The following is an 18,299-nucleotide window of genomic DNA, read 5'->3' on the forward strand; positions in this document are numbered from 1 at the left end:
AATGAGCTCAGTTGCTGAGGATTTGGATGGAGGATCTGGAAAAGTGTAGGTCATTTCAGGATGTTGGTTTTATGAAGTGAGTTTCCATGGGGATTTTTCACTTCTTAAATTCATGTGTTCAAGCACTGTGACATTAACATTACAAGAGACTGTATGTACTTCTAATGATGCAATGATTCTGGAAAATACTTGTGAAATTTCCAAATTTGTGATATTAGTGCATGATTTTGAATTCATTGTTTGGGTTAATTTTGTAACACTTACCATGCCTTAACATAAGAGTTTTGTAGCATACAATATATACATTAAAGTTGAACAAAATTACTGGGCATGATGGTTCACGCCTGTAATCCTAGCACTTTGGGAGGCTGAGGTGTGTGGATCACTTGAGCCAGGAGTTTCAGACCAGCCTGGGTAACACAGGAGATGATGTTTCTACAAAAAATGCAAAAATTAGCCAGGAGTGGTAGCGTGCACCTGTAGACCCAGCAACTTGGGAGGCTGAGGTGGGAGGATTGCTTGAGCCCAGGAGGTCAAGACTGCAGTGAGCCATGATCGCACCACTGCACTCTTGCCTGGGTGATAGAGCAAAAAATAATAATAATAAATTAAACAAATTAAATGCTACCGTATTTAACAATTGGAGACATTCTAGTTTGAAAATCACTGATCTATATTTGATATCAAACGATCATGCTCTATTTTTGCACTTGTCTCTGAAATAGAAGACCACCTTATAATTTGGCCTGCCAATTGTTCTTAGAAAAGAAGAGCTTGATAATAATTACTATTGCTGATTCTACAGCCTGAGAGAGCAAGGTGCAGATGAAGTACCACTGGCTGAAATCGAGTGTTCAGTCTGTAGAACTGACAGTAGTTAGATCATAATCACTATTCATCAAGCATTTATTTAGTACCCAGTGAGTGGCAGAAACTTGGCTAAACATTAAGAATATAAACCTAAATTATATATTCTACCTTTGCTACTGAAGCTTACAATTTTGTGGGAGAATCTCCTGTAGACAAGGATAATAGTTCCAAAGTTAAAGTTCTATCATGGATATCTATCTGTGGTAAATATCTATCTATCTGTGGTAAATTTTCTGCCTCCAGGACGTTCAAGTCAAATGGTATTTGAGGTACAGTTTCCTACTGGATAGAAGAAATCTTCCTTTCTTTCTGGCTTCAGATTTCTACTATTCTAGAATTACCTCTTTGGAAAATATAGCAGAGGTAACAATAAACTCCAGAGAATTGCTTGCAACTCGAAAACTCACTGGTTACCTTGGAGGGGAACATTTATCAGAAACATTTCAGAGAACTTTTTTTTTTTTTTTTTTTTTTTTTTTTTACAGGAAGTTTCACTCTTGTTGCCCGGGCTGGAGTGCAATGGCGTGATCTCGGCTCACTGCAACCTCTGCCTCCCGGGTTCAAGTGATTCTCCTGCCTCAGCCTCCCGAGTAGCTGGGATTACAGGCATGTGCCACAATGCCAGGATTTTTTTTGTTTTTACTAGAGACAGGTTTCTTCATGTTGGTGAGGCTGGTCTCGAACTCCTGACCTCAGGTGATCCGCCCACCTTGGCCTCCCAAAGTGCTGGGATTACAGGCGTGAGCCACCGCGCCCAGCCTTCAGAGAACATTAAGAGAAGAAATTTTTCAAAGAAAACAATTTTAGCATGTGTCCCAGAACAAATGATTCAAGTCTTCCGATTGAAGGAAACTCATGAGGATGCAATGGTACTAGAAAGAAAAATAGACCACGTAAGAAATATCGTTGTGAATTTTCAGAACATAGGAGATAAGCAAATGGTTCTAAATGTAATCGAAGAAAGAGAAAAAGAGATGATGTATTAGGAGCTGAGAATCAATGGTATCAGATTTCTCAAAAGTAACAGTGCAGAGAAGATGACAGACAAATACGACTTCAAAATTTGGATGGGAAATTATGTCTGCCTTAAAATTATATGAAAAGTTTTACTTTTTTTTTTTAACCACTTCTCAAATCTACTGGAGAGATAGCTACCCACAAATTAAAAAGTAAACACTGTGGGAAAGACATGGCAAAAGGAAGCCAAGGATTCAGCACAAGTGAGGAAGGTATAGAATTTTCAGGATAGAAGTTGTGTAGCAAGTCCAGTGGTCAATCATTTCACATAAATCCTAAAGTTCTCTCTGGGAGATGTCTCTAAAAAAAGGGAAATAATAAATTATATATGACCTATTGAGAGAAATTTTATGATAAAGTCAAGCAATTTGGATGGAAGAATTATTAATAGTTATAGAGAACACTAGGGATATCAATTATCAACCACAGGAAAAATAGTTTTCCAAGAAGGAAAATATAATTATAGCACACTCCGTAAGCTGTGGCTAATTTTTTTCATGTAGTCAAAATAATGCAAACAGTAAACATTAAATTAACCAAAACATATGAAATAATGATTTTCAGTGCATAGGATTCTGTGAGGAGTGAGATTAGGGAGAGCAGGGAAAATAATTTAAGGGAGATAGTCACTTTCTGTAGCAGGAAGTTAACAGATAATGTTTAAAATAGAAAAAAATCATAGTACAATCATATTGTTTAGAAATACAGAGATAAATATCAGAAGACATAGCTAAAAATAATTTAAAGTATTATGATATTGTGTGCCATTTGCTAAGAAAGTCTTATCTCTGGATTTCAGAATTCATGCTAAAAATAATTTAAATTTTAAAATGTTCTACAGCAGTAATTTTAAGGTTAAGATGATGCATAAACACGACTGCAGTTCTTCTACAGTATGTCTGGTGGGACCAAACCATTCTTTTTGCCCCTTCCCCCTCACCACACCATCCCCTCACAATTACACAAACACCAGTCTCATGTACGTAGCAAAGAAAAGGTGCCAGTTTAGATATTTATCTTATGTCACCAATGTCAGCACAATTTCTATGAGATTCTTAGGTCAGTTCTTTCAGAGTGTCCTTTCCTTCCACAACTCTCCTGGGGAATTCCTGAAATTTGGAACAAGTATTCTTAGGAATTGTCTAAGCCATAGTTTTCCTAAAATGTTATCTGAACAGAAGTTTAAGATACATAAAATAAAATATAAATAGCATTACATTAGTAAATGCACATAAATGGGGAATTCTCACTCAAATTCCCACTTTTCCTGAATACCTCACTCACAGTACTTGGAAAGATGGCAACTTTTGCATTCATCCCATCAAATGCAGGTATCTTATTTTGTCCTTTGAGAATACATGTGATATATATATATGTGTGTATATATAAAGCAGTCCTTTGAGAATACATGTGATATATATGTGTGTATACACACACATATATACACATATGTATACACATACACGCACACATAAATATGTATATGTAAACACACATACATATATAAATGAACGTGCTATTGACTTCTGGGTTGTGAGTGTGTGTGTGTACACACATATATATCGATATAAATAAATGAACACATGATTGACTCTAGGATATTCTATTAAATATCCTGAATATTTAATGGAAGGGAAAATAAAGACATAACAGTACTGCCATTTTACTTTTCTTTTCTTACTTCTTCCTTAGATAGGTAGAATTACTTCTGGTTTCCCTTAGAGTTTTTCGTCCTGATTAGCCATCCCATGTTAAATTTCTAGGTCATGTTCTCCTCCACCTACTGCTTTATACACATACACACACACGGAAACACACACACAGACACATACACACGTGTGTGTGTATATATATATACATATATACACACAGAGAGACACATACACACAAATATGTATGTGTGCATATGTATGTATATAAATATACACACACACATATATAAAACAGCTATCACATAGCACGTGCTTAGACACTGTGGGAAGGAAGAGAAGATGTAAGGGAAATAATCTCATGTTAATTAAACGTAACTTACACTTTCTAAAATGCTCTCTCGACATATGAACCAAGAAGAAGACACCTCTACATTTGGCACATTTTGTTGCTACGTGGTGAGGGTCACCTTGGTAAGATGCATACGTTGGAAACCTGAACATCCGGTAATGATATGAAATCTTACTGTATCTTAGCCTACTCTTGGGGAGTCACACTTGTTCATCGTATGTGTCCCCAAAACACTTACTGAATTGAATTAGGCAACTAGAAAAGACAATCAACAACCTGGAAACAGACATGATCACAGGAGCACAACTTAATATAGTTCTTCAACTCATGTCAAAGTAAATCTTCATTACAAAGAGCATTTGTGGAAGCCAAAATGAAACCCATTTTCTTAATGATAATGTCAAAGAACAAATTACCTAGCAAACTAAATTGTGTACATTTGGGCGCCTTCCCACTGCCACACAGCTCAATGATAAATGAAGAGGAATGCTCTTTACGGCCAAACTGAATTGACATATGCTTAGGAGCAGCCAGAAAGCCCAGGGAAGATATTATGTTTCTTAATTCCTTTATGTAAATACACAAACAAATAGCAAAAACCGTAAGAGCACATTTTTAAAAAGCATCTCTATGAGTCTAGTCCAGACAGCCAACTTTCAGTAAAAAACAATTAGTGTTTTTCCTTTAAAATATTCATGTTATCTAATCTAAATTAGAAAAGACTAGAATTAGACTGTGGGCGGATAAACCTTTAATAACATGATGCAAGAATTTACCTCCATATGATTTCATGCAGATTCCCTTTCTTTAGTAGCAATATGTGTCTTAATCTCACACAAAATCATTATTCCTCTACTTTTACATACTTTGTTTAATGCTGGAATGTACTTGTTATACCTCATTACATGTTGGTGGAAAACATGAATCCCTGTTAAAACTTTTATTGGCAAATTGCTTAATGGAGATTAAAATATTATATACGAAGTAGCTTCCATGTCTTTAGGCTGTCTGGAAAGCATCAAAAACTTTACCAAATTAAAGAATAAGTCATCTATAATGAGCCAAATAAGGAGAATAAGTAGTGCATCACTTTTTCCAAAAGACACATCCAACCTTCCATCAGTTTTAGTCTTTAGAAGAAAAATGCATAGGTACCCAACTGAAAAATATTATTTTATTGTTAACCCATTGTTAGGTATATCTGAGTTTTTACTCAACTTAAAATATTTTTTTTTCTCATTCTTATCCCTCAGTGATTCGGGCAAATTTGAAAGTTAACTCTTTCAATCCACTAGAAGTCAGCTCATGAGAAAAGAGCAGAGTGTTGCAAAACTGCAAGCTATTATTTCAGTGGTGCTCTATTTTTACGTCCAGGTTGCTGCTATTTAATGTCGCTTCCAGTAGTGTCTAATTTTCTTGCAGAAAGGAGACCAGATACTGGCAGCGTTTGACTTAACACCCACTTTATGGCTCAAGTCAGCCAGATTTGGAGTTTTCTCTTAACATTTTCTTAAGCAACCCACATGTAATTTGAGGAAACTAGGAATACTTTATGATATTTCCCTGATATCACTGAGATCTTTCTGGGGATATTGGTTTCTAGGAGATCCCAGAATTAACACAGCTATGAGGGACAATATTGCTTTATGGATGTAGTAATTTCTTTTTCTTTTTCTTTTCTTTTTTTGAGACGGAGTCTCGCTCTGTCGCCTAGGCTGGAGTGCAGTGGCAGGATCTCAGCTCACTGCAAGCTCCGCCTCCCGGGTTCACGCCATTCTCCTGCTTCAGCCTCCTGAGTAGCTGGGACTACAGGTGCCCGCCACCAAGCCCGGCTAATTTTTTTGTATTTTTAGTAGAGACGGGGTTTCACCATGTTAGCCAGGATGGTCTTGATTTCCTGACCTCGTGATCTGCCCACCTCGGCCTCCCAAAGTGCTGGGATTACAGGCGTGAGCCACCGCGCCCGGCCGGATGTAGTAATTTCTAAGTATCTATGTTTTATTTGGATCTCCATGTTTTATTATTTTTTTAAAGTATGCAATCTTCTTAATAGTAGTGTTTGATCCTATGCAGAATAATTTGGGCATTTACTAATACATTGTACCTTAGATTAATTCTGCAAATAAATTCATTAATGAATAATTATCTTCTTTGCCTTAATATCTCTTTTCTGTAGAATCTCTTACAATAAAGAAAAGTATTGCCTTTCCTCCGAGCTTGTTTCACTTGAAATTTTTCATGTAACAGGAAATAGCCTAGGGTTAAAGTTGATATTAAACGTGTGGCTGACCTTTTTATTACTGATGGCAAAGCAGTATGATTGAAATGTGGTTTGCCTTATTATAAAAAGATATTTTTATTCAACCAGGAACACAGATTATAATGTTTTATCATCATCATGGTGAGATGTGGTTTTGCTTTAAGTGGTCACTTTATTTTTAGCTTTGCTATCATTTCTAAGAACACTCCAACAGTAGACAGAGTAATCACTAAGTGTAAATAACAGATATAGCTACATCAACACAGGTGCTCAGATAGCTTAGTTGACAGTAGGGAATTACATTTTTAGTCATTCCGTAAGCACAATTTTCACTGAAATCAGGAACAAGATGTCATTAGGAACTTAATTACTTCTATTAGCTTGGTGTCCTACCTGGGGTCAATGTCTCTGCTATCAACTTTTGTCTTCCATACATCTCTATCATCTCATCTTAATTTTGTCATCTACCTATAAATGTTTCAGCTTATTTTTATCACCAAGTGTTTTTCTTATTACCTAAGAAATATTAAGTGCATTAGAAACTTACAATGATAATTATAGTAAAAAAAAACCCTTCAATTAATTAAGCACTTATTATGGGCCAAGTACTGTATTTGGTGTGTTACTTAGAAGCTATCTCCTTTAGCAGTAATATAAATATTGTATGAAACAAATACCATTTTTGCTCTAATTTGACAGGGAAGAACTTTGGCAGGACTGAGTAACTAGCTCAGTGTGAAATACACGCTGGTAGGCAGGAATTCTCTCCCATTTTTGTGAGGATGTCGGTGAAATAACTTTTTTTCCTGGTGATTAGGGTTAGTTACCTAAATCCTATGTACCTCAGTTTTCTCAGTTCTATAATGGGAATAATGAAAAAACTGTTGAGGGGAAAATGATAATGAGTTAATAATAATGAGATTATAATATATGTAAAATACTTAGTCCATGGCACATTTCAAGCACTCACTAGATGTAAAGTGACTTGATTACGATGATGGTGATGATGATGATGACTCCTTTAGCTTTCAACTGATCTTAGCTGCAGAATCCAGGGCTGAGTATGAGCTGAAACTATCTCTTCTATGTCCATGATATTTCAATATAGGTGAGTGTTTAGAACAAAATGTGAGTGAAACGCAATTATTCTTTATTCTTTTTTTTTTTTTTTTCCTGAGACGAAGCTTTGCTCTTGTTGCCCAGTCTGGAGTGCAATGGCGCAATTTCAGCTCACTGCAACCTCTGCCTCCGAGATTCAAGTGATCTCCTGCCTCAGCCTCCTGAGTAGCTGGGATTACAGGTGCCTGCTACCATGCCCAGCTATAGTTTTTTGTATTTTCAGTAGAGATGGGGTTTCACCATGTTGGTCAGGCTGGTCTCGAATTCTTGACCTCAGGTGATCTGACTGCCTCGGCCTCCCATATTCTTTCTTGATTAATTGACTTATGCCTTTTTAAACAAGGACTTGTTGATTATACTGTATGCAAAACAATTTGCACACATCAAATCTCATCTAATGCTCAACATGACCTGGAAATCCCATACTTTACTAATAAAAAGCAGAAACTCAAAGTAGTTACGGGGCAAGCATCAAATCACAGAGCGTCAAGTGGTAAAGAGGAAATCAGAGCCAGTTTTCTAACTTTGCCCATTGTTTTTTTCGGTACACCACCCCATTTAAATTGTGGAAAATTCACTAGTGCTCTGTTCTCACTGGCCTCATGTAACTTTTAATTTCAAACCATTTCTGGATGCCTATGCTTCCTTCTGGTGCTTAATGAACATGAAATGTCATCTAATGAGAGTGTTGTTAACCTCTGGCCCCAGGCTCTGATGACTCTTGCCAACCTCTTATTTTCTTTCCCCTTTAGAAATTATTATTCTATTATTACAGGATGTCTGGAAAATAAGAAAGAAGTCCAACTCCCACACATTACCATTCCTCAACCCTGGTTTTCCTTTCTTTTTTTTTTTTTCCTTCGCTTTTCCTTCCATTCATTTCACAAACATTTATTGACAAATAAGTGTTGATAATTCCTGACATGCTAGGTATTTTGCTAATTGCTGGGAATAAAAGAAACACTAATTGAGTATCTAAACTTGCTGTTTGATCTTCCTACTTCTTTTCTATCTCATTTCCATTAACAGGACTGATTTTCTCTTTGAATTATTTGAATTGCATTGCTAAAACACTTTGTTATTTCAAGCTAATGCAGAAACAACCTTTTCACACATACAATTGTCTTTTCCACCCATTTATCTCAATTAATGAGCAAGTTCATATGCATGCTGTTTACATTGTCTTTCAGCTTTTTTTTTTTGGCATTTGAGTCACTGTTTAATCTTTTAAAGTTCATTTATATACTCTAATCCACTGAATCAAAATTAACAATCTTTTTTAACTGGGTCTCAAGATCCTAGTTTATTCATTATTATCCTGTTTAACTTTCTTAAAAATTAGCCCATTTATTTATCAAAACTCTGTAAACTATCAGTTGAAAGCCAAAACAGAACCATAGAAGTAAACACTGTATTTCTCTATCACACCAAAGTCAATCAAGAGTCATTCTTCTCTGTAACTCTGTTTGGTCTATGTTGTTTATGCAAGGGGCTTATCTTTCGTGTGGGGAAAGCAGGCCCAATATTCACACTACTTCCCTCAAATTTGAAAGTTTTCAGTGTTCCCTTGTCCTCTTCCGATTCTCATGTGCAATTCTTGACATGTCTGTATTTTGATAATAAAATCCCTGATCTAGATCTTGGTCATTTGGAACTTTGCCATACTGTAATAGTTTTTGAAGAGTGATTCTCATTTTATAACACTGACATCACTCATTTTTTCAAGAGGAAACAAGTAAAATACAAACAAAAGACAAATTTCAGATGATCCATTTTTGACCTATTTTAAGCCTGTAAGACCTAAAACTCTATGAATAAGATTAAACCATCCCATAAGTATTTGTAGTGAGTTATATGGTATGGGTAGGTATAGACAGAGACAGAAAAAATTCTTTTTTTAAAATTATAATGTCCTTGTGAAGAAAATGAAGTGATGTGCTCTCTTTTACTAGGCCTTCTAGGAATCATGCAGTCAGCTATAAGGGCCACCACTTTACTGCACTTATTTCTCATTCCAATAATGTAGAGTGTGGTGACATTGAAAGGAAGTGTTGAATGGTGTCTCTTTTAAGTAGTAATAACATCAGGAAACTCAATCTGGTCATGAAAATGGAAAATAAAAAGCATCATGACACATTCTCTCTAAAGAAATGGCAGCTACTAGAAATGGAATGTGTTACGTTTATGAGAAAGGGTCTTGTCTGAGAAGGTATACTGCTTCAGCACACACAGCAACAAATATTGTCATGTATGAAGTATGATACAGATGAAATAGCCAACACTCCCATTTTATACCACATTGATTAGACACTTATTTATATACTGTAAAAATTCTGCATTCTACAATTAAATGACTTTGTAGAAGGCTTAGAGCAGACGTACAAATCAATTAAGGGATTGCAAACATGCTGGAGAATTGTAAACATATTTTTTATATGTCAACTTAGGCTTTTTATGTATTTAGTGAAAAAACCCACATAGAACTTGAAATAAGCTACAGCAACAATGATTTAGGCCAGACAGAAGAAAGGATGTCTGGGGGGGTTGCTGTAAAATTGCCTCTGAAAGTCATTGGTTGGATTAGTTTCATTATGATCATTTGAGTACAAGGATATAAATTAGAAAACCTCTCTTCTAGCCCTATTTTTAAAGAAACACCAGATTAAAATTAATATAATTATTAGCATATGGATTGATTTTCTTGACATAAACCTCAAATATAATAAAATAGTCATAAAGCAAGTTACTACTGTAAAGTGTTTATTGAAGGCATACTAATTTGATTTTTTTTAAAGTTATTTTTTTTTTCCCACATAAGTAACATTGGTGACAGTTTTACCCCCCTTTTTTTTTTTAATTAGAGGAACTCCAAATTTCTGTCTGCAAAGCACCCTTCTACTGGACATGTTCATACTTCATTATGCATAATTATTATGGGAGGGCAGGATGATGGGATAAAAAGGTATCTGAGTTACGAATCAGGGCACTGTGCTTCTGCTGTCATCTCTTCTACTAGCTAGAGGTGTGACCTTGGACAGGTCACTTTTAAATCCCATTTCTCAGCTTCTTGTAGACAACCTCAAGACATTGTTAGAGGAGACGAACTCTTATGTTCTTTTCTTCTCTGAAATTCCATTTGGAGATTTTAATTAAATCATAATTTAGATCAGTCAGTATTTTATCTTCCACATATATAAAAGTAGATTCTTTTTCTCATATTTAAGAAGTTTTAACACAAATTGTCAGTGAATAGTTAAAATTTATCAGTATAAGTTATTCTAGCATAAAATTTGAGAATAGCTAATATAGCAGATGGTCACCTTGTACTATATAAAAACTTATAATGAAAACATTTACTTCATTTCTTATGATCCAACTGTCAAAATAGCTCTCCATCTTTCACTTAGTATATTTTGTATTCATCTAATAGATTTGAAAATGTACATGAATATTTCTTCCCTTTATGTACCAGTTTATTTCTATAAAATGATGAATTTTATTATAAACATTCAGAAATATAACAGTATTTTATGCATTATAAGTCCATACTTTTTCAGTCATTACTAAACTTCTTTTCTAATATATTGTACATTTAAACATTTAAGATTACCTTAAAGAGACTACAGTCAGGTGGAAATGTAATTTTACGATTACATAAAGTAAGGACACAAACAGTTTCCATATGACTGGAGTGATTTCTGGCTGCCTTAAAAGAGTTGTAATGAGTGTCTGTCATTGAGATTGACTTCAGTTATTCAAAATATTACACAAAATGTGACCGGAGCAAGCAGTGAATCCAGGAAAATTAATATAAACTAAATTCGATTCCGACATTTAAATTTCCAAAACTCAGATTAAATACTATTTAGGACAGAAATAATTCCTGAAATTTCACGTGTTTCCTTTTTTTTTTAAAATGAGCCTTTTAAGCTGTACAGGAGAAGCTTGACATATGGTTGAAACTGGCTTGCGTAAAATAATAAGAAATTCAATCTTCGTAGTTTTAAATGAGACACAAAATACTCTTTGGAGACTGATTATTAAGCAAAAGTCACTCGGGTGCTTTCTACTCTCCCTGTTGGCAAAGGAAGGTAGGGGAGGAATTCATTTACACCTCACACTGATGTGTGAGAAAATGTATTTGTTTCACGTTATGCCAAGAAATAGGAAAACTGGGCTGACAGCTCAATTAATAAATAAGTTAAACATAAAAAGGGTTAAAAATAAAATCTTACTTTATGGAGGAAAAGAGTTAAATCTATATGGAGCCTGCTTTAGAACTGACAGTTTGCTAAAATGAATTGACTCACAATTTTCTACTTATCAAACATTTTCCACTTCTGATTTTATGGCTTTGCTCTAAAACCTAGGAAGTCACCAACTCAGTGCAAGATGCTAACATTTATCTCAATCTTTCTGCCTCTTCAAAGACCGCCTCAAAGCATAAAGATAGTCCATAGCGTCTTACCTAGACAACGAGGAGCTGAAACGCCAAGGCATGACACTGCTCAACACTCAGGCTAGGAAAGAAGTCCGTCCCCGTTAGTTTCTCCAAAATCTAAGTTCCCATTTCGTGGTTGAGATCATGGCTCTATTCTGAGCAGTTTCACGCAGTGTGTGATTCTAACAAAAACACCCTCTGCAGCTGGAGGGAGCCTTAGCTAAGGCAGGATCCTGTCAAGGCATTCCTAGTGACTTCTGTCTACTAAATTCAGACTGAGGTTTTGCAAAAGGGGCCTCCACAACCAGGCCCAGATTGCCTGGAAAGTATTTCCTGCCTCTGAGGAGTGTGCATGCGAGAAAGGCTGTACGAAGAGAGGGGAGGAGGGGAGAGCCCAGCCGCCTGGGCGTTTTAGGAGTTCTGATTTTACACAGAACTCAAGTGAGTTTTGTCAAAGCTCTTGAGGTGATTAGCTGGAGAGTCATAAAGTCCTAGAGCTTTTTCTATCCCACACTGCTTATGAAAAAAAAGAAAGAAAGAAAGAAAGAAAACATAGTTCTCTCTCTATCCACAACCTTTCCACTATATTAAATGTATATGCACAGCTTAATCAAAATGCCCGTGCTTGCTCTCATTTCAAAAGATCTTTTAAGAAAGCAAGATGAATTTAGCCTTAATACCATAATTCTTCTAAATGGTAAAACCTTTTTTGAACATGACTTAAAATTGGAAATGCTGCAGCTTTTCATTCTGTCCCTGAGACCATCTGTAAGTAAAATCCCAAGCATCCAGTTAATAGAACGATTTCTTCCAGATCTCTCTGATCACAAGAATCCTTCACAGAATTAGAGTAGTTTGTGTTATGGCAAATGCAGCAGCGCATTACCTCTAGTCAGAATCCTCCAGTTACAAAAATCCAGTGCTGGAGCAGAAGACAGGCTCCATCTTGATCGTATTAGAGTCTTGCTGACATTAAACACTTACAACTGCTTCCATCTAGCATGGCAGCGTTCCTGAATCACATCTCTAAAGCTGCTCATGGTATCTGCATCCTTCGTCCGTCACAAATTTTGTGAACTATCATCTGTTTATCTTTTCTGCTTTCTTGTGCCTCCCTTGAATGACTTCCTCCTAGCTGCTCCAGGCTGGGAATTTGGACTACCATTTGGTTTTGATTAAAACCAGACAGCCAACTCTGGAGAATTTAGGGAATAAGCTAATGGAAACTGCAAGTATGGCTTTAATTAGTGCATCAATTAATAATAGATGTTAGCTCGTCTTATAATAAGATGTCACAAATACAAACACAGAGGAAGCTGAAGTCGTTTCAGGAAAGAAGTTACACCAATTTTCCTTCCTTTATGACCCAGAATCCTCTTTAGAGAATGTGGAAGGAAAGAAGAGGGAGGTGGCTTTGGGACATCCAGGCTGTGGAAAGGCCAGTAGAGCAGCTTCATTGTTTATACCAGGGAAGCAGGAAACAGCATCTCTGACTTTAATTATCTTGCTTGGTGGAAATGGCTCAGTAATGTCTCCTTTCTACTTTATTTACAATCAATGGATTCTGCTGCTATTTATGACTCAAGCATTTTTTTTTTCGGTGACTGATGATCAGATTAATTATTGGGTCTATGTGCTTCTTGCAAATTTCTAGAAGCTTTCAATAATAAGAAGTGCAAGAATAATTACAGTTGGACGTGATGAGTAATATAGAAAGAGGTAAAAGACATTTTAAACTTGTTGGCCCTAAGATTCATCCTGTTCTTCTCTGAAATCGTCAGTAGTTTTCATTGTTCACTGTTATTCTCCATCCCTGTATATCACAAGGGCCATCTTGTAGTACTTTCTGATAATATTGGGTAGGTGATAACTCAAAGATGCACAGTGTTCTAACTACTATTTTTTTCCTTATTAGTTAACTAAAATCTCTCAAAGTTAATGCAAATCATGAACCATATTAGACACATGTTAGACGGCAAGAATGACTTATACTGTGCATGAGTTTGAAGATGAGAAGTAGTCACATAAAAACATTTGGTCAGAAGCAGTTTTAAAAGTTTAGATCAAAGTCTTATTGACTAAAATCGTGAGCATTTAGGTTTCTTTAATTTAATCTTCAACCATAGGCCAAGAAAGAAGTCTGTTCTTCCATAAATTCTTTAAAAAGTATTTATATTCATATTCAAAGTGTTTCTGCTGACGCTATGCCTATTTAATCTTTCCAACAATTTTGTGTGTATTCTTACATTTTATTTTACAAATAAAGTATTGAGAAGTAATTTTTTCACAGTCAAATGATAGAAAGTGCCCAGGTCCACACTGGAACTCAGATATTCTAACTCCAAGCTTTGTGCTTTAATTTTTTTCTCCATAAACTGCCTCCCTTGACTTCCACTTAATTTCTTTATGAAATTGGAAAGACTTCTTAAACTCTAATAGTTTCTCTTTAAAAATAGAGACAATTTCACATAACTTATAGATTGGAAAGCAGGATGAAATTTATATACATAAATATTTGTGTATTTATGTTTATTTCCCTAAGAAAAACAGTGGAGAAGAAAGGAATGAGAATTGATATTATATCTTTCCTAATATAACTTGATATCTCTATCTCTGTCTCTGCCTTTAGTACTGATATACAGTGGTTACTCAATATTATATCAGCATCGTGCTAATTCTTAGCTACATTTTACTCATGAATACTGTACCCTGCGCCATATAATTTAGCTTTGTTTCTATTTCTATTGGCTTGGGAAAACAAGAAAACTCTGTTCACAAATGCCTTTTAGATATCTAGAAACTCTTATTAGTAAGTTTCTCATAAACGTACCCTTTTCTACACAAAAAATACATTATGTTTTCTTCTATTAATAGGATTACTTCCCAAATCTGTAATTACTTACATTTATTTTTCGTTGTTCAGTTGCTTGATTCCAAACAAATCTCAGATCTTATAGTCTTATAAAGGCTTTACCAAATATGAGTATAAAGATAGTGAGAAAACTTCCTAAGTACTTAATATTGTGTCAGGAACATTGAAGGAGTTCAAAATATTTGTCCCCTTCTTTCTACTTGCAAATCTAAATACCAACTTCCTTAAATGTTTGACTATTACTCTGCACTGGATCAGCTAATCAAATAAAGGCACAGAGACAGTTAAGAACTTGAAAACAAAGTATCAGGATAGGAGTCTGCTCCAAAACTAACAGCCTTTGTGACCTGTGTGAGTTATCTAACCGGGGTAAGGATGTCTTAGCTTCCATAACTAAGAATTGTCACAATGCAAAAAGCTAGTCCTTATAAAGACATTAGCTAGAATTATTTTTACCACTTAAATTATTGCCTTTTTAATTGTTTACATCTCTCTTTCAGGTATTTTTAGAATCTTTCTCTCTCTTCTATTGAACTCCAAGTTAAATGTATACATGTGAAACCATTATAGTGGTGGAACAATTATGTACTCTGTGGAAAGAAGAATAGCAGGGGGAGGATTAAATGTTATTTTAAAGATCACTTTTCTTTCTTTTCTTTTTTCTTTTTTTTTTGTTTTTGTTTTTGTTTTTGTTTTTGAGACAGAGTCTGGCTCTATTGCCCAGGCTGGAGTGCAGTGGTGGTGATCTTGGCTCAAGGCAACCTCCGCCTCCTAGGTTCAAGCAAATCTCCTGCCTCCGTCTCCTGACTAGCTGGGATTACAGATGCACACCAGCACACTCGGCTGATTTCTGTATTTTTAGTAGAGACAGGGTTTCATCTTGTTGGCTAGGCTGGTCTTGAACTCCTGACCTCAAGTGATCTGGCTGCCTCGGCCTCCCAAAGTGCTAGGTTTAGAGGCATGAGCCACTGTGCCTGGCCTAAAAATCACTTTTCTACTTAGGTACTTTTACCTAAACAATAAACATTAGCTATGATCATTTATCTAGTCATTCCCCAATCATTTTCAGGAAAGTTTAATCTGGATTTCTGTACAGAATTATTCAGTGTCTCTAATGCAGTTCAAGAACACTTTATGTAAAGCAAGATCTATCCTTTGAAAATAGTGTTTTACTCTTTTATGAAATAAGTAGCAACATCATTAATTCAGTACCCACATTAGACATTTGTGATATTATGAGTGGAAGTCAGCTTTTATGTTTTCCATTTCTGTTAATGAATAGGTTTATAATAGCAATGAACTTGAAATTAATATATAAAGAGAATAAATGCCTTTAAAGTATTTTGAAATATCTACATGCATACAGTTAGTGTAATAAATGTAAGAACACTTTGTCCATGAAAATTATTCCTCTAAAAATCGCTAACAATTTGCTTATAATTTACTGAAGTTACTATATGGGAAGCAATAAAGGTAGAATTTATCAGATTTTCAAATTTATTTTTTCAGTAAGTTTTACATGTGTTTTCTATTTTTAAAATATGTTATCAAGAATTTTTTTATTATTTACTTTTTTTATTATACTTTAAGTTCTAGGGTACATGTGCACAATGTGCAGGTTTGTTACATATGTATACATGTGCCATGTTGGTGTGCTGCACCCATTAACTCGTTATTTACATTAGGTATATCTCCTAATGCTATCCCTCCCCCCTTCCCAGATGGAGTCTCGCTCTGTCGCACAGGCTGGAGTGCAGTGGTGCAATCTCGGCTCACTGCAAGCTCCACCTCCTGGGTTCACTCCATTCTCCTGCCTCAGCCTCCCAAGTAGCTGGGACTACTGGCACCCGCCACCATGCCCAGCTAATTTTTTTGCATTTTTAGTAGAGACGGGGTTTCACCGTGTTAGCCAGGATGGTCTCCATCTGACCCCGTGATCCGCCCACCTTGGCCTCCCAAAGTGCTGGGATTACAGGCGTGAGCCACATCGCGCCTGGCCCATGTGTTTTCTTTAAATAAGTTCACTTTGATAGACATATCCAGACCAAGAAAAAACACATATAATTTGTAGTTTATATTCAATAAGCATCATGCCCATTATTAGTTTTTTGATCAATTTTGTCACAATTTTGACACCCACCTTTGGTAACCATGTAGTATTTACCTGAAAGCACACGTTAAAGGAACACACTTAAGTTTGGTCTTAAATTATCAAAAGTAGCAAAATCATATAAGCTCTCCAAAACCATTGATTCCTGCTTTTTGGACTACTGATGTTCATTATCCCACTTCATTGAAAATTATTACAGTCCAAGAATAGATATGAAAACAAAATTATCTTGATAAATCTATAAGAAAGAAACAACCCCATCAAGAAATGGGCAAAGGATATGAACAGACACTTCTCAAAAGAAGATGTTTATGTGCCAACAGACATATGAAAAAAATGCTCATCATCACTGGTCATTAGAGAAATGCAAATCAAAACCACAATGAGATACCATCTCACGCCAGTTAGAATGGCGATCATTAAAATGTCAGGAAACAACAGATGCTGGAGAGGATGTGGAGAAATAGGAACACTTTTACACTGTTGGTGGGAGTGTGAATTAGTTCAACCATTGTGTAAGACAGTGTGGCGATTCCTCAAGAATCTAGAACTAGAAATACCATTTGACCCCGCAGTCCCATTACTGGGCATATACCCGAAGGATTACAAATCATTCTATGATAAAGACACATGCACACATATGTTTATTGTGACACTATTCACAATAGCAGAGACTTAGAACCAACCCAAATGTCCGTCAATGATAGACTGGATTAAGAAAATGTGGAACATATACACCATAGAATACTATGCAGCCATAAAAAGAGAAGAGTTCATGCCCTTTGCAGGGACATGGATGAAGCTGGAAACCATCATTCTCAGCAAACTATTACAAGATCAGAAAACCAAATATCACATGTTCTCACCCGTAAGTGGGAGTTGAACAATGAGAACTCACAGACACAGGGAGGGGAACATCACACACTGGAGCCTGTAGGGGGGTGGGGGCTAAGGGAGGGAGAACATTAGGAGAAATACCTAACATAGGTGATGGATTGATGGGTGCAGCAAACCACCATGGCACGTGTATACCTATGTAACAAAACTGCACGTTCTGCAAATGTAACCCAGAGCTTAAAGTATAATAAAAAAAAGAAAAAAGAAACTTAGCAAATAAAAAAAAATATTGACACAGACAAGAGGGCATATATGTCTTAGAAGAAATGAGTCTGCCTGCCTGTCCCATACGGCTAGGGTACCATCAGAAACACAAAGATTCCAAGCCATGCAAGATTTTGTTTAGAGGTCTGTGTGTGCCCTGCCTGTAGAGGCTGAGTCTCTTCCTCTGTCAAAGCTTCCTTTTTATGTGAATACTTAAGCTGACATCACCATGTACCATCCACCAGTCACCACCCTTGTTACATTACACCATAATATTCTCTGAAATCCTCAATTTATGGCCAAAAAAAGGGTCCATATATCTTTAGTCTGTTGAAGAAATGTTCCCGTCTCTTGCCTGATTGCCCAGCCCATCATTGATAGACCAGTTAAAGAAAATATGGTCCATATACACCATGGAATACTTTGCAGCCATAAAAAGGAACAAGATCATGTCCACTGCAGGGACATGGATGGAGCTGGAAGCCATCATCGTCAGCAAACTAACACA

The 18,299-nt window shown here is 36.0% G+C and overlaps 1 protein-coding gene across 3 annotated transcripts in view; it reads right to left on the reverse strand.

Annotated features, from left to right (window-relative positions):
• DLC1 (DLC1 Rho GTPase activating protein) overlaps positions 1-18,299 on the reverse strand; it is a 524,846-nt gene that overhangs the window by 422,868 nt on the left and 83,679 nt on the right. The window contains exon 1 of one of the 3 annotated variants that reach the window (XM_024250985.3): positions 12,595-12,793. The exons of 1 other annotated variant lie outside the window; for it this stretch is intronic. The gene's annotated coding sequence lies outside the window, so the exon portion shown is untranslated. Of the gene's footprint in view, positions 1-11,735; positions 12,075-12,594; positions 12,794-18,299 lie in introns of those variants that run through there. One more of the 3 variants, XM_024250984.3, reaches the window with a different exon arrangement.

This window comes from Pongo abelii, chromosome 7, assembly GCF_028885655.2.
Source record: "Pongo abelii isolate AG06213 chromosome 7, NHGRI_mPonAbe1-v2.0_pri, whole genome shotgun sequence".
Taxonomy (NCBI): domain Eukaryota; kingdom Metazoa; phylum Chordata; class Mammalia; order Primates; family Hominidae; genus Pongo; species Pongo abelii.